Below are 25,642 nucleotides of genomic sequence, written 5' to 3'. Positions count from 1 at the left end.
GCTTTCAGAGCATTTGTTAGTTAATCAGTAATTAATTGTGGTCAGAAATAGGGTTAGCCCCTCATGGGAGATTATTAAAAATACTCCCACGTGTATCTGATTAAGAAAATATAATGCAAATCAGCAAGCACTTGATTAAAAATTATTTGAGGAAGATAACAAATCTGGACAGTTTCTGGCTCAGAATATAGATTCTAGAACAACTCTCAATCTGATCAAAAATATAAAAACATCTTAAACTGGCATTCTCAAGGAAGGGGCCAAAAAATAACCAAAACATTGTCGAGGTTTATACAGCTCCCTGTCAGGAACACCTTTAGCCTATTCTCTCAGGAACTACAGAATTCCTAAACAACATGTAGACTAGATAGCATGACTTAGAAAACCGGGAAACTGTTTCAGGGAATCACCAGGGAAGGACCTATAAATGCTATTAACTCCTTACTATCAGAGGAAGTGACGTTATTTTTCAAGACTTTTTCTGCTGCTAGCAGGAGAGCAATAGGGCAAACAGTTTGAGCCTTGGCGAAATGTAAATCCCGCAAGAGTAATTCGCATAATTTGGTGAGTATTATGTTAAGGTATACAAAATTCCCAAGTTACACCATTATGCCCCAATAGGTGTATTTACACACTTTTCACTGTAAAAAATTCTACAAGTAGTGTCATTCACTTAAACATTTTACTGCAACCACAAGGGAACAACAGAACGCGGGCAAATGTTGTTTGTGGTGTTTTTGTTTAAATGTATGCGTGCTCCAAAAATTGATGCGATGATGCATTTGGGCTAAAACATAGCACAATTTGACATTTTGCATTTCACTTTCCGGTAATACGAAAGCAGATTATGTGACTTTCGCACACCCCTACACTTCTTCACAATGGTTGGGTCCACCGCTGGTTTCTTTGAGATAGGGGTGTCTAATACTGCTTTCTGGAGCCGGGATGCAATGCTTTGCTCAAACAAAATGATGCAAATCTAAAAGGAATTAGAGAAAAGTTCTGGAGCTATTTTAAATTGTAAGAGGGACAGCGATCTGTAGGGATTCTGGATTTTAAATTAAACTGGGCTGTGTGAAACTCTTCTGGAAAGGGCACCAGTGAAGAGAGAGTCTTTTTAGTAGGCACCATTACAGGGAAGGTGGTAGAAAAGTATTTTAATAAATGTCATAATTAAAAACTTATTCAAGGTATTACTTTAAAATTGATTCCCAGAATGATTATGGAGTCATCAGATAATTCCTTACTTATCTGAAAGTCCTATTTCTAGGGTTTCAGGATCCTGTGATATATCATAGAAGAAAAATTGTGTTTGAGAACCTGATTTAGAGTTTGGCAGACGGAACGGATATCCCGTTTGACATATTACAAGTGCCAGCATCTGTAGACATTAATAGCTTGTTTCAATTGTTCTTTGTTGGCATCAATGTATCCTTGGTGCCAGGGATTCTCTGCTTGGCACAGGATTGTTGTTGCTTATTTTACTTCCACCATATCAAGGAGCTGATAATTAGTTTAATCATAACAGGGGCTCCGATTTTAGCAGCCTGTTTCATCCCATCTAAATATACACAGTAGTTTTTAGGACGGTGAATTCGTATCAGGGGATATTTTTAAACAGAGAAAAGGCAAGCTAGGTCTATCTACACATCTGCATCAATTAATGCCTCTTTATTTTGGTTTGCGATGACAATGTACATTTAATAAAAGCATGTTTGGTCTAAAAGAAGGTTCCACCATTACATCTTCAATATTGCGATCCATTGTTTATGAATGGTCAGGATTGTGTCAATTTAAGACTACGTAGTTTAACATACGGTTATTAAAATATTCGGACCAATAATTGAAATCTTCGATGATTGACGCATTTAAGTAATGAACAGAGGAATTACATTTATGCAAGCAGAATTAGACTATGTTCAAGATCGAGAAAAGTGGCAAAACATCGAGAAAGTATTAGTAAGTGGATGGATATGTGTACTAAGAGATTTATTAATTAGCAGCATATCTATCTAGATTCTCTTTTAATACTGTCTAATAGACTTCAGTCGCATGCATTATTAACCAATGCGCATTTGTGCAGTGGCATAACACAGGCCCCCACATCCCCTGTGCTGTGGGGGACCCACAGCTCCAGGGGGCGCCTCAGCAAAGTACTCTGGCCAGAGATCCCCTGATTAAGTCCAGAGGGGGTCCTCAACGTACCTTGCAGAGGGGGGGCCTCAGTTTTCGTTACTCCAGTGCATTTGTGTGAGTAATTATTAAATGGGAAATGCAATGGTAGGCAGTACTCAAGGTAGGTGTATTCTTAACCAGAGACCGGCTCATCCGCTAGGGTACTAACCTTGTGTTGTTAATAGTGAAACCATTTTGGGGAGATGTCATTTTTCAACTGAGTAAACCCATTTTGTGCATGATAACTGGCTCTTGACCATGGTTGGGCACTGATGAGGCTGCGTTTGAAGTTCCATTGGCGCACCCGCTGCATGCCCATGTATCAGCTCTCCTTAAATAGGTTAAACGGCCTCTGCACGTGCTCAATTGGTCCCTAGCATGTTGGGTAAAATGGAAAATGACCACTCAAAGTGGCTACCACATTAAAACATACTCCCAGTTGAATTTGCACTGCATAAAGTATACATTCGGGTTTTTAAAAAAGTGTAAAAGTACACTTTTTAGTTCTGAACCCGTTTTCCGAACATGGTTTACCTTTCCACGCATTCATGTAAAAATTGGGAGTAATTTGTGTACTTTACCGCCCTCTGAGCAGAATTCACACCTGGGTCTTTCAGGTGTAATCTACACCTGCTCAAAGTGGGGTATATCCTTTGACACATGTTTATGATTGCAAATGATCATGTTTTTGAGAGGTATGATAGTAGTATGTCAGACATACACCTAGAAATGTTATTTGTAAATTGGATCCATAATGCTAACGGCAAATAAACTTCCCTACAACCCATTAGTTGTCAGGTCTGCTTACTTAGCACATCCAGCGATCTACATGTCTGACCTTACAGTGGTGCAACTGAAATGTTCTCGCTTTTTATCATTTCACAGAACGTCCTACATCGCTGTCAGCTCTTGAAATCCTGTGGGTCACTGCCCAGATGAGCTGTGTATAGCCACTGCTGAAGAACTTACAGTTTGGACTTCTGACAGCCGATTGAAGGTACATCTGATTGCAAATGCTCCCGAGGGGATTTAGAGACTGCACCAGAATTGAGGGATATCTATTGCTAATTTATCAGGTGTAAATGCTCCGTTTTAGGTACATTTGCGTTCTGAGTGGATTTTAAATATGGGCTTCAAAGATAGAAAATAGTACCACGCTGTTGCCCAGCAACATGCAGGGTGCGCACTTCGAGGACGATTATAGCTTTTATTTTCCATCCCATATTGAATGCTGTTGGGTGTAATTTAAAACAAAGTGGTGACAAAGTCGCTGCAAGAAAAGCATTTGAATGCCTCCAGGAATGAAATAAGCGCTAGTTCATATTTATAAGAATTGGTAGCAATTTCAGCTTGCTTACTTGGACGGATTTGCTGCTGTTTACATCAACAAGCAGAAGTAATTCTACGGTTTTGAAAGGTGAACGCTGAAAATCCACCTCAATAGTAGTGGATTTCCCAGTGTACATATCTGCCTTTGAAAAATATTGAAAAAGGCAGAAACCGTAAAAAGCAAGCCCTCTCGTGAACAAATGAATGTGTACAGACACCGCACCACCTTCAGGTTCCTACAGTTATAAGCGGAAATGCTGCTGGTGGCATCGGCCATTGGCGGTAAACTTTACTGCGGGATTAGCCCATTGGCTGTACATCCGTTGCCAAAATTGGCCATTTTGGCTGGAATCAGGTGGATTATTTAGATGCTATAATAGAGCAGATGTTTAAAATGACAGGTTTTCATCCACGGTCATAGTAGAAGTGTCCAATCAACTAGTGAGATAGGGCATGCCCACTTACCAAACACTATCTCTGCTCCATGTTGTCATTAAAGTCTTAAAATCTTTTCAAGAGAGCCTAAGATTCAGGACATCATTCACAATAGAAGCGCCCAAGCAATATGTTCTAGTAGGTTTATGACTGTTTAGGATATATATATAAATGAACAGGGTGAAATATGCCATTAATTGCCAGTATTGAGTGTGGGGAGGGGCTCAAGTGAGTCATGCTTCCTCTCCCCTCCTTCAAAAATAGTAATTGCTACTTGCAAACTGGGAAGTGGTAAAAAGTGTTTTTCTCTTGTTAAATTTGCTGTACTGTGGTAAACTCTCAACTTTGACATTTGCACTACAGTAATAAAAGTGGGAATTTGAGTTTACAAGTACAATTGCTCTAAATACCGTGCAAATGTGCTACATATATGTTTTCACTTCCATTTCATATGTGTGTGTATGTATTTAGTATTAGAACATTGGAATGTTGGTAGCTCAATTGAAAACAATGGAGTAGCTCAGGGCTTATAATGGCTGGTATAAGCCCAGAGCTCCAACATTCCAATGCTTCTTTGTTCACAGCTCTGGCTGTGAACAAAGGCATCAGGGAGCCTGAGGGAATTTCAATCCCCTGCGCTCCCTGAAGGCTTTCTTTTATTTGCTAGAACATTCTGCCCTCTAGTGGCAGAATGTTCTAATACCATTATAGCCCTTCGTAGCAGGGCTATACCGGCTATTAAAGTCCAGCTGCCTTGTTAAAGGCCCTCTCCTTTGGCTCGGGCCTTTAACGCTGCAGCAGGCCTTTAATAGCCGGTATAGCCTGTTATGGTGGGCTATATTATTATTATCAGTAGTAGTAGTGGTAGCAGAAGCAGTAGTAGTAGTAGTAAGAGTAGAAGTAGTAGTAGTAGTAATATTAAGCTTGCACAATAAACAGGGGAATTGGATTTATGCAGCAGGGAGTGGCAAAATATGCAGCAAAGTGAAGAAAATTATGTGCCAAGACAGGATAATTATGCAGCATAATGTGGAACATTTTGTGATAGTAATACCTCATTATTTTTTCATTTTTACACTTGCGAAAAACTGACTGGTCGTTGGTTGCACCTCATTAGTACCAGTTTAACACACAAATATAGGAATAAGCAACATCAAGGTGACCAGTCAACCTCTGCAAAGGGCTTTCCACTGTAGGCAACACAAGTTGTTGCATTTCTGGTTACTTTTGAACTGCTTGGGCTTGAAACAAAAATAGTTTTTCTTGAAATCTGCATATTATGCAGCAGATGATGGATTATGTGGCAAATGCGGCACATCAATAATTATGTGAAAATGGCTGCAGCCACACAATTGCACAATTCCAGTGGCTCTGGCTATGATTTATGAGCCATAAATTAGACTTTCACGTCTGATGTATCATATTCAAGAAGATGTACTTTATTAAGGGGATATCATATTGTTAAGCAGTCGTCCATGACCGGGTTTTACATAATTTGTCTTGCACCATTTAAATCACATCTATCTTAATTTTAGTGTTTAAATTCACACTTCGAAACTGATTCACCATTGTTTCTTAGATTTTTTTCTGTTTTACAATGATTAATTTGAACGTCCCGCATTTCTTTTTTTTAACGGAATAACTAGTTAATTATGAACGTAGCTATAAGCCTTAAAATGAATTCATGGACAGGATTTCCGTTAATTCAAAGTAATCAAAATCAGGTATGTCTTCAGATACATTCTTTTTCCCATAGTCATGGTATTCGGGAAACTTATTTACATAGGTGCAGCTTGCCTGTTAAAATGTGTTATAATCTACATTGATGTACTACGTGAGCAAGTTGACTCCCTTGAATATAAAGGAATGTGAAGGGAATCTAGTAAATCACTATTTGGCATGAGTTACTTACAGAATCAGTGTTTTACCAAAGAGAGCCACTTTGAAGTTCAAATTAAGGTCGCGTATATCAACTGCATGTTTCCATAAGTTATCAACATTAATAAATATCTAATTGTGTACTACTTAGCCAAAAAGAACCGCAGGGTGATTGACAATGCTAGTTGTTGCAGCTCTGCTAATGCTAGTTCACTCCCACGCAGATGTGGCCAACAATCAGGTACAGACTATCAGGACTACTGGGCTGACCTGAATAAAATGACTTACAAATATGCTGAACATGAAATAGCAAGAAGCAAAACAAACTACAACACTTACTTCAAAAAGTGGAGTAAAAGAAATGCTGTGTTTAAACACATGCACAATTGGTATGCAAATGGACTTTGAACAGTCAATATTTAACCGGTTCCATGGTGGTGATAGAACCGCTCCGTCACCAGCCTCGGATGCACTGTGCTGGTGACGGAACGGCTCCGTCACGGCCCGCCCGGCACGCCTGCGCGGCAGCGATTTGGTGCCTGCGCGGCGCGTTCTATTGAGCGGGCTGGGCCGTGACGGAACCGTTCAGACACAAGCACAGCACGCCCGAGGCTCGTGACGGAGCGGGTCCGTCACGAGCATGGGAGCGCCGCGCGGCCCCCCCATCCCCCCAAGCTCTGCAGCGGAATTATCGCTGCAGCGAAGGAGTTAAGTTCCAGATATTCAGTGGGTCTTGTTTTACTTGGACAGAGGGGCTGGTGGCTAAGAATGCCCATCATGATGTTTGTTGTTCCCAGTGCTTTATTTAGAAATTAATAACTGCCAGGGCCCTGACTAGGAGATCACTGCAGCTTGTACCACCCATTGCTCCTGACATCACTGTCAGTGGCGGTACCAAAACAACTACTAATCATCTCTCTCACCTGCAAGTGCGCCAGTTAATAATATTGCAGTTCCCCAAAGCTAAAGGAATGGCTGGTCAGGCAGGTTTTAGTAATTTTTTATTTATATTGTATTCATAAACAACCGTTATTCAGCTCCTCTCTAAATTAGATTAGCAGCGTCACCATGTGGCAGACTGTTATAATTGTGATGTTGACAAATAAGTGCCGGTGCTGAGCACCGGAAACCACTGGCTCAAATAAAGCGCTGCTTCATTTTACTCTCCCTAGTTTTGGCATATGGCTCCCTTCCCTCACAGGGAGGTGATATTGGGTTCTTTGGTGAAAAATCAGGACACACAGTAGGCCTGGTAAAAATCTAATTTACCTCAAAGAAAGGGGAGGTTCCCCTGTTATGTGTACCAGGGAGGGGTATATTTAGTCAGAGAAGGTTTTAGGTCCCTGTAACAAATGTAGCAGGCTAGTCAGGTGCTCCAGGTTAAAGGGGGCAGAGTTAAAAAAAAAATTCTAGAGTGGATCCAATAACAAGGCAGACTCATACTCAGAAGGCTACCTCAAGGACAGCGTGCCCTCCCATTCTGGTATCGACCCATATTCTTAGCCCTCACATACCTTTTGATAAAAATTCAGCCTCCCTGCTCCTCCGTGCTGTCACCTTCGTAATGGATTGGAAGTGTAAACTTTCCTCGTGGGATCGGCGTTTTTATGCTGCCGCTTCCCTCGTTAACCCGGAAGTCAAAAATCAAGCTTTTCACCAAAGTTAGAACTTCTTTGATAGTCTATATTTTTATCAATATCCTCACTCCTTTTACGTTCTATTTATTAGGGTTTTTATGGGTACACATTTTCGATGCCAATTGCCTGATATGAGTAAAGAAAACGGGTGAATAGACCCGGAAGTGAATGTCGCCGATTCGAAAAAACGGCGATTTTACTGTCAAAACTTTCGGCAATAGACAGTGCTCCTCAATTCACTAAAGTTTGGCAGAATCATATATTTGTGCCTAATAACTTGGAATAAGTCTATATTCTGGCATTCTTTAGAAACATTACGTCCGCCGTGGCGGCCATCCTAGGTTGGGCAACCTCTTACTGGTGATTATGCTGAGTACGATGTACTTATCCTACTGTAAATATCGATCTGTCTTGCTGATAATTATAATAAACCCCTACATCGATATATCCTCACTGTATTATAAATATATAACTCATCTCCTGATTATTGTAATTTTGACAATATATAGTTCAACCCAGCTCTTTCTTGTCTGCAATATGTTATCGAACAGCAGGTTATACAATCGATGTCAACAGTTAGAATGCAAATGTAACAACAGGTATATAAACATTATTACTCTGCTGATGAAGATTGTTACATATAATCTAATACAAAAAAATAATCAAAATCCATCTATTATAGTAACATTGCCTTAATTTGTTACAGTGATGACAGTTGGTGATTTTCACTGATTAGCTCATTTACATATTCGAAGCATATGCGTCGTTAACGTATAGGTAATATATGCCGTTATGAAACCAATTGTTTCTTTTTGAATAGTTATATAAAGTCAAGTTTTTGATCCTCAACTAGACATGTTCATAATCACATATTCCTGTTTCCTTATGCACCAATAGTTGGACACCCACTATTTACATTATTGATGTTATGTGACATTCTGGGCAGTTTGGCTGTTTCCCCTATTTTGATTCTATTCGTGGAAGGGGACTGTTTGGGATGACCCAATCACATTGTGGATACTCTTTCAAATGTCCTTAATGTCCTGATGAAGGTGTCAAGATTGATTAGCACCGAAAAGCTGCGTCGACTTTTTTTACTTTGACTGTAACTATATCTATTGCATCACCATTTTAGGTGTTTTTTTAATTGTTTTTTATTATGTTTTAGATTGTAACCCAGTTGGGAGGATGAAAATAAATTTCGCTATTGAATTTTATACTTTTGGTGTATCTGCCAGTCACTTTACTTTAGTTGCCTGCTCTTATTTAGTTATTAAGTGATTTGCGTAACAGCTCTACTACCCTACAGAGACTCCCCCCAAAGTTTGTCTCAGCGATCCTAGCCTGCTACATTTGTTACAGGGACCTAAATCCTTCTCTGACAAAATCTAATTTACACCAGCTTGTTCTGTGTAGTTTTGGGAATTTTGAAATGTTGCAATTTACAGCATTACACCACTTTACATATTTACAGATTTTTCGCAGTAAAAAGCTACCACAAACACAGCATTTGCAGTAAAAAGTTACTGCCAAAGCACAGGAAAACAAAACGTGAAAGGCTGTTGTTTGTAGTGCCTTTATTTTATTGAACTTTTAATCTAAAATAAACGAATGGATGCATTTCATGCTAACATATATTTCATAATGACGAAATTGTATTATGCAAATTCACTCCTAATTTTGAAACATTTTGCTAAAATGTAATGTAATTACTCAAAAGCGAATTATGCAATTTTCACCCACCACTACAACACAGTCTTGTCTCCAAATTCTAACTTCACACAACTGTGATAGTGGGTCCAAGCCCCAATTCTCAGGTGGATGCAGTCAATACCAGCTCCCAGAATGTCCTTAAGGCATTGTTGACTGTTTACCTGACCATTATATGGGGAATTCAAGACATAGACCGCTTTCACCCTACATCAGCTAGTGACTCAATTGAGGCTTTTTCATAACCGAAAGTTGGCCCAAAATGAACTGGGGTTGCTCTTTATGAGGAGCGCACCCAAATTAAAATATGGTAGCTCATGTATTTCAATAGGTGGTGACTGGGATTGCTCTATCTCCCAGTGAATCTCCGAATGGAAAAAGGCCGGAGTCAGCACAAAAAGACAGTTCCCTGCCAGTAATTCCCTCAAAACATGTAGGGGCTTATTTTCAAGCACCTTGCGCCACCAGTGCGCTGCTTTTAATATGGGAAAAAGGGGCTTATAATACGACCCATAGTTCCTATCATTTCCCTCCTCATGGAGATAAATGGACCCTCATTAACTGTAATTCTAGGTAAGAAAAATTACAATGATTTTAAAAGGCCACTAGTAATGAGAGCCACACAGCGGCAGGCTGGACCTTGACTTACAGGCATTACCACTGATATCACCAATAACATTATCACCACTTCCACCATAATTACCAAAACCAATACCACCGCACTAAAAGAATTGATACTTCCATTACCACTGTCATTACCACTGCTGCCATCACCACCACCACCATAACCCTATACCACCACTGTTACCTATACCACCAATACCACCAATACCACCATTGCCTGCATTAACAAAACTGTTGCTACAACCTTCATTGTTACCACAACCATCGTTACCTTCAGCATTACCATCGCCCCTTCACCATTACTGCCAAGATCTCACTCACCACCAATATTATTTCTACCACAATTGACATCACAACTACCATCAACCCCACCATTTAGAGCACTGGTACCTTATCACAACCACCATTACTATGAGTATTACCACCACCTCCTTCACCCCTGTTACCCCTGTAATCATGAAAACCACTACTGTTACTTCTATTACCACATCTACCACAACCACAATTGCCTCCATTGCTGGGAGCATTACCATGAGCAACATTAGCATCACCACCATTACCACCACAACTACCACTATCAATACTCTCACCACCATTACTACCACCAAAACACCATTTCCTTCATCATCATACCTCTATCACCATCACTATTGAAATGAGTATACCACTATCATCACTACCAGATTGTCACCACAAACATAACCTCTCCTAACACCACTATAGCACAACTACCACCACGATCACCACTACTACCACTATCACCACCACCAATATTATCACCTCCAGTACAACTATCATCATCATGACTACTACCATTATTGCTAACACCACCTTTGGGAATACCATTGCCATCCTAACTGACACAGTGCTATAACCATCTTCACCTCTATCTATTTTCTCCCTGACCCCAAGTGTTATCACCCTAACCACCACTATAACGTTGTGACTATCACTCCACCAGCATCACTACTACCAACAATAGCACTATCGAACACCACAAGCAATATCACCATCACCACTGCTACTACACTATCCCTCACCACTGCTACCTCTATTCCCACTATTACCATTCCACAGAATAAAATTGTTACATTACATTGCAGTGTTTTACATCATAGTTTTTACCGCGGTTATCATTACATTGCAATATAATGTATGTCAATGCAAGTTACATATACATGATTAACATTGCCATTGCCTTTTTACATTACATTTACTATTCAATGCAATTCAATTACTTTATTCGGATTAAAAAAATATCCATAAAAGAACAATTCTCATTACAGCACATAAAAATGCACACATTAATATTAATCATAAGAACAATATAAAAACAGATACGATAAAACATTGTTCATAAAGTGCACATCGTGTTGTGGGCACTCACAGCTGTTTTCAGGAAAGCGCCTACACAAAATATTCATCTTCCAAATTAAGGCTACCCCTATATGCTGCTTCAAGGTGAACAGGTGAATATTTTTTGGGAGAAAGGTATTGAAAATCATTTGGCATACTTTATGTAAAACTTACAAAAGAATAAAAAATGTAATGTAGTTTGCCCGCTCTGACCGTCACATGGGCATGGCAAGAAATCTAGATTGTCATGAAAACCAAGAGGGAAACAAAGCAAAAATGTCACTGTGCCAGCCCTTACATGGAAAAGGAGTCCCCTCTCTCAGTGGCCTACAGGTTTTGTGAGATAGCTAGCCAACTGATAATAAGTGTTCTCAATAGACTTAAAAGTAACTGCAGTTGCTTTTCTGAACTCCCTATCAAATCTAGCTTACTATAGTACATATCAAGTGCCGTCCAGAGATCTTTACTGCTTACGGTATCTTTCTCATTTGGGATTACAAAAATGTTTTCATAATTAACCCTGCTTAGACTCAATCTCTCCTCAGCTAGCCAAGGAATGTGCATTCCATTTTCACACTTAAGGCAATCTCTCTTGTGAGGGACGCCACTGGATTTTTCCAAATGGCTAGCCAGAATAGAGAAGGACGGACGGGCCTTTATTTAATCTTCATTCTAGTGTAATTTTAATTCGCTATGACAAACATATTGGGACATAGAGATAGAGCACCCAAAAGTTTCTGACAGAACCTATTTTCCTAACACTGGATACTACAACTCTTTGAGAAGCCCCATACCTCTGCGTCATAGGTTGCCGTAGGTATATACTGAGATTAAAAAAAAAAATTCAATGGCTTAAATACCCCCCGTCCTCCTTGTTTGGAGAAGACCGAACTGACTTAATAGCTTTAGAAAACTTATCCCTGCAGTGTACCATATGATCAGAGCAAGAACCATTTGCAGCAAAGACCAACCCCAGATAGGGAAAAGTGTTAGTGCTTTATAAACTTTGATTTCCCACAAAGATGACATTTAAAAGGCACTTTCTCAGCCTGCAAGCCTATATAAAAGATTTTTTTTAATTAGTGCATAGGTCTAAACTGGCTATGAAGTCGACAAAACCCAGCAGTAAAAGGAGTAGGACATTAGGTGTGCGGCCCATTAATTCTGCATCATCAGTGCATAATAGGGCGGAAGTATATTACCATTAACTCTGGGGAAATCATTAGTGAGCACTATCAGAGATTTGTGTAGATTGTTAGTATATATAATACAAAGTAGAAGGGCCAGAACACATCCCTGCCTGACCCCTCTACAGACTCTGATGTCATTAGACATCCCCCTTTTTTTTTTTATCTTTACCGGAACCCCATCAGACGCTTTATGCGCTTCAAGCAGCAATTATCCATATTGGATTTAAGTGGATTTAAGTGGCCATCCATGCCCTTAACATTCACCATGTGGTATTAGGACCTACATCCAGTTGAGGTCCTCCCGTGGCGATACTATAACGTTGCCCGGCAAGTGCATACAAACTTTTATCATATAATATCAATTCTACTCTATTTTTATAGTTGTTATATCCACCATCTTTGGTAGTCCTCCCTTGGATACCGTATTTAACCAGTTTCCATCCTGTTCTTGTGGCGGGGCAAGAGTGATCCCACACGTTTTTGCTATGCTGCCTCCTACTATTCTTAGGCCTGCACGGTTGGGCCGTCATTCACCTTTGGCTCTAGGAGTGGCAGTTTACCCATAGGACGCTGCTTCGACCATGCGTAATATGTAACATCATCTACTCCCTGTAATTCAATCCACTTTTCTACGAATTTTTAGAATCTTCAAGTGGTTCTCCAGAAGAAGGCGTGCCTTTCGCCGAAACGCGCATAGAGATTATTAATTAACCCACTTGGTTGTTTTTATCATTGTATTCGTTTTTACCATTTATGTATGATATTTGATTTAATATATGTCTGAGAATATATGTTGGCAATTCTGCCAATAATTGTAATAATATTAATGAGTTCTGTGTTTTTAACTTATGTGATGTATATTTTCAATAATAAATGAACTGTATATCTTTTATTGTATTCATCGTTAATACTTCCTGTACACTGGAGTAGCCCATATTTGTTGTGCTCTCATATCTGTTGTGCCATTGTACCTGACATCTTTCAGGACCTCACAGTTGCCTAGGATTTGCTATTTTTAAAAATATTGTGCCCTGAACTAGGAACTTGCTACTAGTTTCAGGGGGTCCCTTTCTTACATATCAAAATTAGAGACATCCCCACCAGTATTGATCCTGACCCGAGCTTTCAAACCCTTATGCAAATATGTTAAGAAGTGTACTAAAACCTTGTATAACCTGTATTCTAATAAGATGGACCATAATTGTGACTGATTAACGTAATCAAAAGCTGAAGTCGGGTCCATAAAAGCCAAAAATATTGGTGACCGCTGTGCAATTGTATATTTCCCAATTATTAGGTTGAGATTTAAACATTGTTCTATAGTGCCTACTTTACTCCTAAAATCTAGTTGACATGGTTGTAAGATAACATTATCTTCAGTCCATGTTTTAATCTTGTTATATAAAACCTTCCCTAAGATTTTCAGAGTATTCTCAATCAGGGAGATAGGTCTGGAACAGCTAGATTGGGAGCGATCATCCTTTTTAAAAATAGGCACAACAACACTAGTCGACCAGGTACTTGGTAATGGGGCATTAGTTAAAATATTAAAAACATTGAGCAAAAGCAGGGCCCAAAAATCAGGTTTAAAATGAATACGATCAATGGGTAACCTATTAGTGCCTGGAGCTTTATCGGACAGGCTCTGCTGTATAGTTGGAACTCACTAAGGAATTGTTCTAGTAGTAATCGGGTTGGTATACTGTGTAAGTGGGAAAGAGATGTCATTAACGGAGAAGAACCCTCACTCACCGAAAGGTGACATGCTTCATCATTGGGGTCCCTCCGCACATCGGGGCCAGCCGGTCCCCAATGTGGACTACAACTTCCCATCTAATGTAGTGGTGTGTTGAGGAGCTGAGGTGTTTTAAGGCAAAGGGATGCCACAAGATGTTTGGGTTCAGTGAGGGACAGAGTGCTGTGAAAAAGTGCAGGGAAAATAAAACTATCTCAAGGACTCAAATAATTGAATTAGGTAGTGTCCTTGGAGACATGTTTCTGACTTTCTTTGGCTCCAAAAGGAGTCCTTAGGAATAAAAATTGATTTATGTTTCAATCAAGTATTAATCTCTTGTTCACGACTCTCATAATTTTTTTCCCGAAAGAAAAAGTTTAACCTTATCTTTCTAAAGACCCGCAACTCACTTTTGCAGTACACCAGCTTCCATCACCACTCGTTAAGATACAACTTACAAGTGGGCCAGTTCTTGAAACTGGGACAGCATTGTACAGGGCTGAACAAATATAAAGAGCATACACAAACACGGAGTCTCCATCTACAACATCGTACCTATCCCCCAAGACCTGTACGGGGAGCACAAAAACGAGCCAGGAATTAGAACCAAGATGCCCTATTGCACACTGTGACCAGGGTTCCCTCTGATCGTCTGGTCTAAGTTAGTACTTTCAGTCATCTCACAGACACTCTAAAAACATCTATCAATAAGAATTGGAATATTCTCAATACAGGGACTGCATTGCTCCCCAACCATTGTTTGCACTGAAACGCAGCGAGAACATGAAGAACATGACTGTACATATACGTCCGCATAGTGCTATACCCAGCATTGGGCAACACATCTTATGGTCAACTACACATGCCAAGGGACATCATCCTTTGTGGCTCTTGCTCAGTCTGCCCCTTTACATCTAAGACACTCACGCTAGACTTAGGCCTGTCGACCACATGGCAATTGAACTCCCTGACCAATTGCAACTCTGACGGTGTCATCTATTGTTTATAGTGTCCTTGCAATCTCTTGTATATTGGCATGACGGCATGTAAGGTCAAGTTGAGGATAGGAGACCATCGTAGCTCTATACACTGCAGAAAGGACAACACTAAACTCACAAGGCACTTCCTGAATCTAGGCCATACAGAGAACAACATACAGTGGACATTAATTGACAGGCCTAGATATGTCAAAGAGATGGGTCCTCACGAATCTGTCTTTTTCCACAGAAAGCAGATGGATTTACAGGCTCAGATATGACACCCATGGTTTGAAAGATGATATTCCTTGGCACACCTTGGGTAGAGGAAGCATAGGATCACGATTTCCATTTTTGGCGCATTTTCGGTCTTTTACCTTTTTATGACAATTTCTGACCTTCACGTAGATCTAAGTCCTACCTTTGTCTGCCCGATATTGGATACTTGCTATTTTTATTGGAGGTAGAATCTTACTTGTCCTTAACTATTTTTTCGCATGATCATTCATTTAGTGCGATCGCAGGAGATATAAAGATCTTATTGCCCCCCTCCCTCTCCATTCTGCCACTGAGTCATCTTACAATTAGGGGGAGTTGTTTTTTAACTTATAAGAACTAGTGGTGGAGCACTTATAAAATTAATTGACATTAAATTGATTGCGTTTACTGTCTGTGACTTTACTTATCACAGACAGAAATGCATATTATGCCTCGCACTGCCAACAGACTTCATTCTGTGGACACTCCGATTCCCATCATCCCTCTGTGTCCGGGAAGGAAATTACATCATTGCTACGTTCTTTTCACGTACAATGTCGGTTCTGATATACAGTCTCTCTTTTGGGATCCCCTCTCTTGCCCGGTTCCTGACTGCACAGTACACTCTGCTGAGTACTGCGGTAAGTACGCTGGCACGTCTTCTAAACCTAGTGTTAAGGTAGCTAACTGTACGGGATACCGCTAGACGAGACCCGTATTTGGAGAACGTTTTTCTGACTCTAGCAGCAGTTGCAGCCCTCTCCTTCGAGGTTTGATTTCAATAAACAGTTTTTTGAGTTAGGTATACATATCTAGAGACCTTATCGTCTCCACTTGTAGATGACTCTTAACTGGGGCCAATTTTACCTCACTTGATTTTGCATCGCAAGATCATTACAAGTCCTTAGATCGAGTACCTAGACTGTGGACACATGTCTTCAAGGCAAAATAGGGACCTCATGATCTGCGTTTCCTCCACCTGCCTGTCATATAATATCAGTTTGCGTGCTGCACTGTAATTAACAGGCACAAAGTATAATAATGATATTGGTCTGAGAATCAATTCTCAGTCATTTTAAAGAGACCCATCTCTTTTCTTTTGGGATATGCTGGCCAGTGGATGATTGTCTCTTGGATGTCTCCTTGAACATACCTAATAATTTGGATTAATTCCGAGTACATGATGAAAGAAGTTGCCTGGTCCTTTTCACCTCTGCTTTTGAGGTCTTTGTCTCTTTTTTCTTTGATTCTAGTTAAGGGTGCCAGAGTGGTTGAAGGGTACCTAGTGGCTATAGAGTACAAGTCTGTCTCCTCCCACAGGTAACCTCATTTATGTTATTACTCATTTAGATATTTTCCTCAACATTTTTTAACTAAATTGTGGAGGGTTGTACTAGAGTTTGTGGGTAATGACTTGCTTCCTACGATATAGAAAGGCAAAATGTATCATGCTCTTTCTAGTGTTACAGATGGAGATGACAGATTAATAAACAATACTTTTGGAAATGGCCAGTATAGCCATCTTATTATATTATAGATGATTTTGGCATACATACATACAGAGTGACTTGTTTTGTATGTAGTCCTGATGAATGCCTAAGTACTCCTTTTGGAGCCAAAGAAAGACAGAAACATGTTGACCTCAGAGGGGGGATATTTGTTTTGAACCCCCCTGTCCTCTGCTCTTTTAATCCTTTCCAAGGACACTACCTAATAACGTTATTTGAGTCCTTGAGATAGTTTGTTTTTCTTAGAGCTTTTTCACAGTACTCTGACCCTCACAAACATCTTGTGATATCCCTTTGCCTTAAAACACCTCAGCTCTTCCCCACACCACTCGATTAGGTGGGGTGTTGTAACCCACATTGGGACGGGCTGGCCCTGATGTGCGGAGGGAGCCCAATGATGAAGCATATCACCTTTGGTTGAGTGAGGGTTCTTGTCTGTTAAGGACATCTCCTTCCAACTTACACAGTATACCAACCCGATTACTAGTAGAACATATCCTTGATTAGTTTCAAGATGTAGATAGGGAATGATATGTTCCCTGTTGCTCTACCCTGTATCCTTAGTGCGGCATTAGTCTGGTGTACAGCTTCCTCAACTTCAGGAAGGGATATTAATATCCCTATAGGGGCTCAGAGCTCAAACAAATCTTCATCATATGTGGGAGCTGTATGTATCGTAGAAAAGTGAGCCTTCCACACCTCACTGGTTATATTACAGCTAATCGGCGTTAGAGGTTGTCCCATTGCTTTCATATCTTTAACAGCAGCCCAAAAAGTTTTCCCATTCTTTAAACTAGCTGCACTGGCGAGAACCACCCATCGTTCATTTAATAATTCTTCCTTCCTCTGGGAAATAGCTAGCTTATACTTTTGTCCAATTGATTTAATTAAAAGGTACCACCTCAGTTTGGTTGATAGAGCCTTGTGTAGCTGTCTATTAATCACTGAACACTCACTATTCAACCATCTAGGTCCCTGCGGTGTAGCAACAGCAGGTTTTGCTATTGTAGATGTGATAGCCTCGCAAAGTTTGGTAAATCCGCTAATTAACTTGGGATTGGGTTCCTATGCTGACAGACAGGCGTCGGTAAGTCTCAAATTATTTCTAACCACCATATAAAACAAACCGGCGCTATTAAGCCCTCGCCACATGAATCTTAATTTATCTGTTGAAGGTATCAAATTCCTAGCGCCACCTTCTATTTTATACATCGGTCTGGGGGACAATCTCAACACTACTTTGATTGGATTGCGATCGCTGTGGTGTGTGGGAACAACCTCAGCTTTCAATAAAAAGTCCTCAAGGCCCGGAGAAATGAAGTTATAATCAATAGTGGTGATGCTGCCCCTTCCTCTAAATTTTGGATCAGATAAGTTATTATTATTAGATACGGCAGCAATATCCATAACATTGATCCAATCATGATTTCGCAAATGCTCCTTTAACTCCACACCCCTATGGCAAGTGTGTCCTCTGCTGCTGGGCCTTAGAGAACAGCACTGTCTTTGTTGGGGAGCTTAGCGTTAAAATTGCCCCCCAAGCAGATGCCAGCTATTTTGTAAGAACTGTTACAGTTCTTTAGGGTGGTGACAAAGTCAAATAAATTAAAAGAGTTTGTATTGGGAGAACTGTAAAAATCATTATGATAAAAATTAAGTAGATAAATAATTATCCCTCTTTTATATAGTAAAGCTTGAAATGTATCACTTTGGGTGGGTAAAACCTTAACACTACCCCCTGCGGTGATGTTCACCCAAATTGAAAGGGCACCAGATGGTTGACCAGATTTGGGAGTTGGGGATACAACATTACAACATTCGAACCCTTCAAGATATATGTCTTTAGTGGCCCAGGTTTCTTGGAAGATAAGAATGTCTTGCTGGCTAACTAATTCCAGCCAATCTGCTAGATCTATTTTAGATTGTAGGCCGCCGACATTCCAACTAAGTATGTTCACATCTAAATTATCACAAGCCTTAGGGATAGTTATAACAACGTGATCATGTGTTTCAATTATATGCGAAGTGCATATAGATATATGGTTTCCCCCATCAGTCTCAGTGGGCAGTGGTAGTCAACCCTGGATATCAAAATCAGACAGTTCTGTAAATTTATTTTGTACAGCTGGAAGAACAGGCTCGTTTAAAGAGCATCTGTAGGTTGGTTTATAAAAGTAATCCAATGGTAGAGACCACATTTTTGACGGGTTGGTAGTTGTAATCTCCTGACTTCTCAACAGTGACCCCACCATATATTGTCTATGAAAATTAATAACCATGCAGTCCCCTTCTATATTCTTAGGTGAGCCACCTACCCACCTGACTCATCGTACCATTATTATCTCTTTTGTATTTTAACACATTAAACTTCTTATTCTAGACAGAAAGTCAGCACATCTGTAGTAGGCCTAGGATGGATCCTACTCGGTGGGTCATATGTATTACTACTAAATGTGCCCAAATTCGGTTGGTCACCAACCGGTCTATTAATGAGTTTGGGTGTAAGAGCAGGGGGCACAAATGAGTCGATCCCAGCCAAGGTTAGAGTGCTTTTGTTAGAAGAAGAGGTTTCGGTGCTGTATTAACCTTAGGGAGGAAGTATTCCCTTAATTGAGTGCGTGTTTTACAAGAGGATACAACTAAGGGGTCAGCAGGCGGACATGTAACAGTAAAGGATGGACTAATTTTAGATAAACCATAATTGGACCCCCCACCGCACCATAATTGGACCCCCCACCGCTATTTAGCGGGTTCGGTTCCCGGGGAGGCAGGGGGCAGTGAGCGCCATCTTTGTGAGGGAGTGCAACTGTGGGCGCCATCTTTGAGCGTTCTAGCGCTCATTTAGATATTTTCCTCAACACAACAGGGACACTGGGGCATGCCTATTTAAAGCTCCGCTTTTAACGCGCAGCGGTGACGCGCAGCGGAAGCGCCTTCTCTGAGCCTGAGTCGCGCCAGAGTCCCGCCCGTCTGCGCTCGTCCGCGCCTCGGATGGCGGCGAGGTAGGCGGGGGTTTCTGTTGGCTTGGAGTCTGCCGTCTGGTGGTCAAGATATTTTAGTATTAACGATGCTCTCCTATTCTCCCACTGAGCTGTTAGCGCTACGTGGACCTTATTCTTTATGCCATCATGTTTTTCCTGGAGGTCGTCTGCTCAGGAAGGGCTGTGCCGAGTGTGGCTGGGTTATGCCGAGGCAGCAAGTTGATTCGCCAGTATACCAGACACCATATTGTCCCTGTCATCTGCTTAATACCAGATCTCTAGGTAAGCATTCCACTGACATATGGAACTTGATAGTGGATTCCAAAACTTCCTGCTTATTCTTGACGGAGACTTGGCTTAATGAATGCTCTGGTCCCGACATCGCCTCTGTAGTCCCTCCAAATTATACCATCTATAGGAAGGACAGAGAAGTGGATTGTGGCGGCGGGGTGGCATTAATTGCCAATAAGAGTTTGTCCTGTTCAACCTTTCCGGTGGACAACATTAAGGGCAGTGAAGCCTTGGGCTTCACTCTTAAATTATCTCCTCGCCATACTTGCTCAGGGATCATTATTTACAGAGCACCTGGCCCCCTGGGCTCGTTCTTTGAAGACCTACAAGTGGCACTCTCTGTAATGTGTTTAAGATCTGAGCATTGTCTCCTATTGGGAGACTTTAATCTCCACATGGATAAGGCTGCTGACCCTGACACTATTAAGCTTCTTGATATAGTCGGGCCGTTGGGCTTATCTCCTTTCATCAGCAGCCCGACTCATACTAAAGGCCACACGATTGATCAGATCTTTTCTACCGGATCCCTTGAAGCCTCTCCACCGCGTCCTGTTCTTTGGTCTGACCATTTTTTAATAGATTTTTGGATCTCTATTATAATTAAGCCCAATGTTAGAGGAGCGGAGGACATTAAGGGGCTGTCGCGGCCTTTCCATCGAGTGACGGCAGAAATGTTTTCAGCCGCCCTTGATCAATATCCCTGCTCCCTGTCAGGGAACCTGGAGCTAGATTTAGAAACTGTCCAGAAATGGCTTGAAACGAGATTTGAGGAATTAGCTCCTGGTAAAACAGGCAAATTGGAGGGCAAACAAATTTCGGCCCCCTGGTTCACTCCTCTCCTCGGCAAGCTGCGCCAGGACTGCAAGAGGGCGGAACGAGTCTGGAGGCGTCGATACGATTCTGAAGATAAAACTAAATACAGGGGACTTATTTGTCTCTATCAAATCTCGGAGGCAAAAAAAAGTTATCTCGAACATAGAATTGATGTAGCAGATAACAGGAGTAAGGAAATCTTTAGAATTGTTCAGGAATTCATTTCCCCTGTTGCAAGCTCTCCAAATCACTCTCATTCGGGAGCATGGATCTGCCAGCTTAGTGAATTCTTCACTAATAAAATCAAGCTCATCCAAGATTCCTTTCTCCGTTTAGGTCCTAGTGCTGGAGCCTGTCGTTTGAGCTGTTTACCTTTTCTTTTAAAGGAATCAGGACCGATGCTTTTGGACTTCCCGGCAATGTCTATGGCCTCCTCACTCGAACTACTAACCCGTCTTAAATCAGGCTCGCCGCTGGACCCTTGTCCTGCTACCTGCCTCGGAAGGGTTGCTCCGGCAATCAACACTCTTCTAAACCCACTGCTCAATGCCTCCCTTACATCTGGTGAGGTACCCGTGGCCTGGAAGCATGCCCTAATCCTACCGCTGCTAAAAAAAACAACAGCAGATCCCCTTGAACATGCGAATTACAGACCAATCTCCCTTCTCCCAGCCATGGCTAAAGTGATTGAGAAACACGTGCACCTCTCTATTACCAGCTTTATAGAGAATAACAACTTGCTTCACGATTCTCAATCAGGTTTCCGTGCAAATTACAGCACGGAGACAGCCTTGCTAGAGATAACTGATGCCATTCGAGAGACTCTGGATGGTGGAGGAAAGGCGATTTTGGTCATGTTGGACTTGTCGGCGGCTTTCGACACCGTCCCCCATGTCGGTCTCCTGTCCAGATTATGGGAGATCGGTCTGCGGGGAACGGTGTTGGAACGGTTTAAGTCACTTCTTACCAACCGCCGACAAGTGGTCTGGACACCTCCGTTTACCGCTGAAATGCCTCCGCTGGAGGTAGGGGTCCCGCAAGGGTCCATTCTTAGCCCCTGCCTGTTTAATATCTACATGGCTCCTCTGGAGGAGGTAGCAGAGTCTTTTGGTGCCCAGATCATATCCTATGCTGACGACACCCAGCTACTCTTCACATGTAACAAGGGTGAGGACTTTGACGGTAATCAGATTGGTGAGTGTCTAGAAGCCGTGTTTGAGTGGTTCCAGAGACATAGCCTGAAATGCAACTCTGATAAGTCGGAATTGCTCTTCTTTGGTAGTCCACCAAATCCTGAGTGGAGGTCCTGGTGGCCACAGGATATGGCACCGCCTAGAGAAACCTCGTTAAAAGCCAAAAATCTGGGCATCCTATGTGATACAGATCTTTCTTTTAGACCTCAAGTCATAGGATTGACGGGAAAATGCTTTGGCATGTTGAAGATGATGAGGAAATTCCTCCCCCTAATATCTCTTCAACATAAAAAAATTATAGTTCAAGTCCTGATAGGTTCGAGGCTTGACTACGCTAATGCCCTCTACCTAGGCCTCCCCAAATATCTCTTAGCTCGTTTGCAGGTTGTGCAAAATTCGGCCGCAAGAGCTATCTTTGGACTGCCGCGAAGGGCACGTGCGTCAGAGCTGCTTGAGAAATTGCATTGGCTCCCCATTGCCAAGAGAGTCACTTTTAAAGTTTTGACTCTGGCCTTTAAAGCCCTTCATCACATCGGCCCTAAATATCTCAGGAAACGGATGGCTTTTTATGTTCCAAAGAGAACCTTGAGGTCTGCTCAACAAGCAAAAGCTATTGTCCCTGTAATTAAGCGAGCCCGTACTAGAGGCCGCACTATCCGTTACCTGGCCCCTTGCTGTTGGAACGAGCTCCCAATTGCTGTGCGATCATTGTAGAATTTGCTCGCCTTTCGAAAAGAGCTGAAGACGTGGCTTTTCACCCAGTAATATCTTTGCCACCTGCGTAGAACACTGTGTTATGTACTGACTTTTTCTCTTTGCCAAAGCGCCGGGACACTCTTGTGAGTAGCCGAGCGCTATAAAAGAGCTTTTTAACATAACATAACATAACATAACATAAAGCATTGGATGAAGAGATAGGCACCCCCTAGGGACAACATTACTTTGGACTGTCTCTCCCCATTGAGTGAGTTTGTTCATTACAGTGTCCAAATGATGCAAACGCTTCCATAGAGATGTAAATTCTGTGTCTATCACTAATCTGTGAGCATACAGTATTAATGTAAGCATCCTCAAGGTCTGGTATGGCGTTTATGACTTCCGTCTGAGTGCAAATAGAATGGCTAGACTTCCCTCACTACACTTGTCCTGAGCTACTGGCACTGGATTATGATTGCACCCAGGAGGACAAAAAGCTGCGCGATGAGCTGGTGTGTGGGGACTGTTTCCTTTTGGCACAGTCAGGCTTCTTTTTACGTTTTGTAGCCAATGCTACTGCAATTGTTGAGGTACACATAATTGGCTGTGTCTTTGGCATTTTGTGCCCGTGAACACCAGGAGTGTTCACACTAGGTAACAGCACACTATTAGTGCTGACTGTCTGATGCAGGGGGTCTTGAGGTGTAGTAGTAGGTGCTGGTTCAACTAATACCCCTCCAAGTTCAGAGTCAGTCTGTACTGCCTCACTTCCCAAGGACAGTCTGCGCTCTGTTAACTCAATCTCATTTGACACAATGCTGACCACCCTCTCCAGCATGCTGTCAAGAGCAATGGCTGGATGCGCAGGTGGTAGGCCAGTAGGTTTCCCCATCACAGGTATTTGGCCAAACTATTACCAATCCAGTTATTACTGGTGAAGACTCTCCTCATGCCTCTATGCCGGCGCTCCTATATTACTTAAAAGAGAGTGGGCCCAGCCTCTGACTGCCGCTGATGGGCGCAGACTGGACACCCTTGGTCTGGGCTTGTCTGCACCCCAAAGCTTCTTAGAGCACCTCCAGGCGCGCAATGATGTTCGCGGTCAACTTCTGCAAGGCTGGCTGGGGGCTGGAGTCCTGCTCCATGATGTGGCGATGACGGGCTCCCGCACTGCAGGTGCCCCGAGCTGCTTAAACAACCTTCTGGCGCGCAGTAACATTGACAGTGCAACGGCAGCAAGTGTGGATGGTGGCTGGAGTCCTACTCCCCGATGTGGAGATGACAGGTTCATTTGCTATTAAATATTATACAACAAATATTTAAAACCATAATCCAAGTATTTTACATATTAGAAAGCAATACAAAGTATATGTTTTTCAAAAAATCCGTATAACGTATGAAGAAGAAACAAATTTTGAACAACTTTTTGTTAAATTATTTTTCCCCAGCAAAGATGATGGCATTAATATAGCACAAGGCTACTGTTTTGAAAACACCTTTTTTTCACAAAAACATATACTTCTGTCATGATTTAAAATTTACATTTTCAGTGAATTCAACATCATTTGTACTTAAAAAAAACTGTATAATCTGAAAAAAATACATCAGAGCGCATCTACCATTTTCCTGCGCCTTCTCAGTAGAATCCTAACAAGAGCAGTTGTGACCTGATGAACAGTTCTACTATAGTAGCACAGTATAATTTACAGACGGATATAGGTAAGTGCACTTTAATATACCGTTCATAAAACAAAACCTGCCTAATAGAACCTAGCAATTAATACAGAACATTTACAGTAATTATTTTTTTCTTTTCTCCCTACAATGTACAAACATCCATTGCTATGCTTACCTAAAGTTGTGCCAAGATAGAAAAAGTTAGTCCTTTGTACAAAAACAACAGAGGAAACAAAATGTAACCACCCAAATTCATATATATTTAAAAGTACAAACTTGAGGTTGGTAGAAATTTGCTTAAAATCTGTGGAGAAAACATTAACTAAACTAACAATTTTCATATCACATGCAAATAGATAAACCAAATGATGCATTTTTAAATAAAAAAACAGGCCAATGAAAACCTAAATGTTTATGTTTACATGAATACTATTGGAAACATAATTGATATTTTTTTACAGAAAAATGATTTTTTTTGTTTAAATAAAAAAAACATTTAATGTGCAAGATAATTATTTTGACTGCCTCAGCTCCATTCCATATCCCAAAGTGGTAGTAGAGTTTGACCAAAGAAAAAAGCATAACATACTCACCTGATGTACATCTAGTACTTTGAAACAGAGAACAACTACAAGGGATGAGCAGTAACAGGTAACATTTTGAATATTTATAATATCTAAAATTATATCAAATCTAAAACAGTTAATTTCTAGAATTTTCACATTAAACTATAATATTTTAAAAAGCAAAAGAGAATTCAAAAATAAAGAATAGGAAATAAGCTAAGGATTGCAGGCCCGATTCACAGAACTAACTTAAGACAAAACCCTAAACGTACTACTTTATGGTAATCACAGAAGGCATTTAGTAGTAGTAAAGTTAGGATTTTGTCTTAAGTCTGTCTTAAGTCTGTCCTAATTTTGTTTTAAGTTTGTCTTAAGTTTGTCTCAGCTCAGCTCGCCCTTTTTGAAGGATGTATTGTAATCTTAAAAATGTACTCCAAAAATTAAAATGCGCAGACACTCTTAAACCCCAGAAATGATGTCCCTAAAATGTAAACACTTTCCCCCCATAATTAGTACATGCGCTAGATCCTGTCCCTAAAGAAACTCTCAATGATATAATTTTAAAACTGTACCTCAAAAAACTGCAAAATTCCAAAACACCCTGAAAGACAAA

General features: G+C 41.1%; 1 protein-coding gene across 2 annotated transcripts in view; it reads left to right on the top strand.

Moving 5' to 3' along the window:
- LOC147683518 (alpha-1,4-N-acetylglucosaminyltransferase-like) overlaps positions 1–25,642 on the top strand; it is a 717,934-nt gene that overhangs the window by 292,142 nt on the left and 400,150 nt on the right. For both annotated transcript variants that reach the window (XM_086943927.1, XM_086943924.1), the window contains exon 2: positions 3,061–3,172. The gene's annotated coding sequence lies outside the window, so the exon portion shown is untranslated. The remainder of the gene's footprint in view (positions 1–3,060; positions 3,173–25,642) is intronic.

This window comes from Lissotriton vulgaris, chromosome 11, assembly GCF_964263255.1.
Source record: "Lissotriton vulgaris chromosome 11, aLisVul1.2, whole genome shotgun sequence".
NCBI classification, from domain to species: Eukaryota; Metazoa; Chordata; class Amphibia; order Caudata; family Salamandridae; genus Lissotriton; species Lissotriton vulgaris.
The sequence above is the reverse complement of the archived record's forward strand: the minus strand, read 5'-3'. Positions and strand labels throughout refer to the sequence as shown.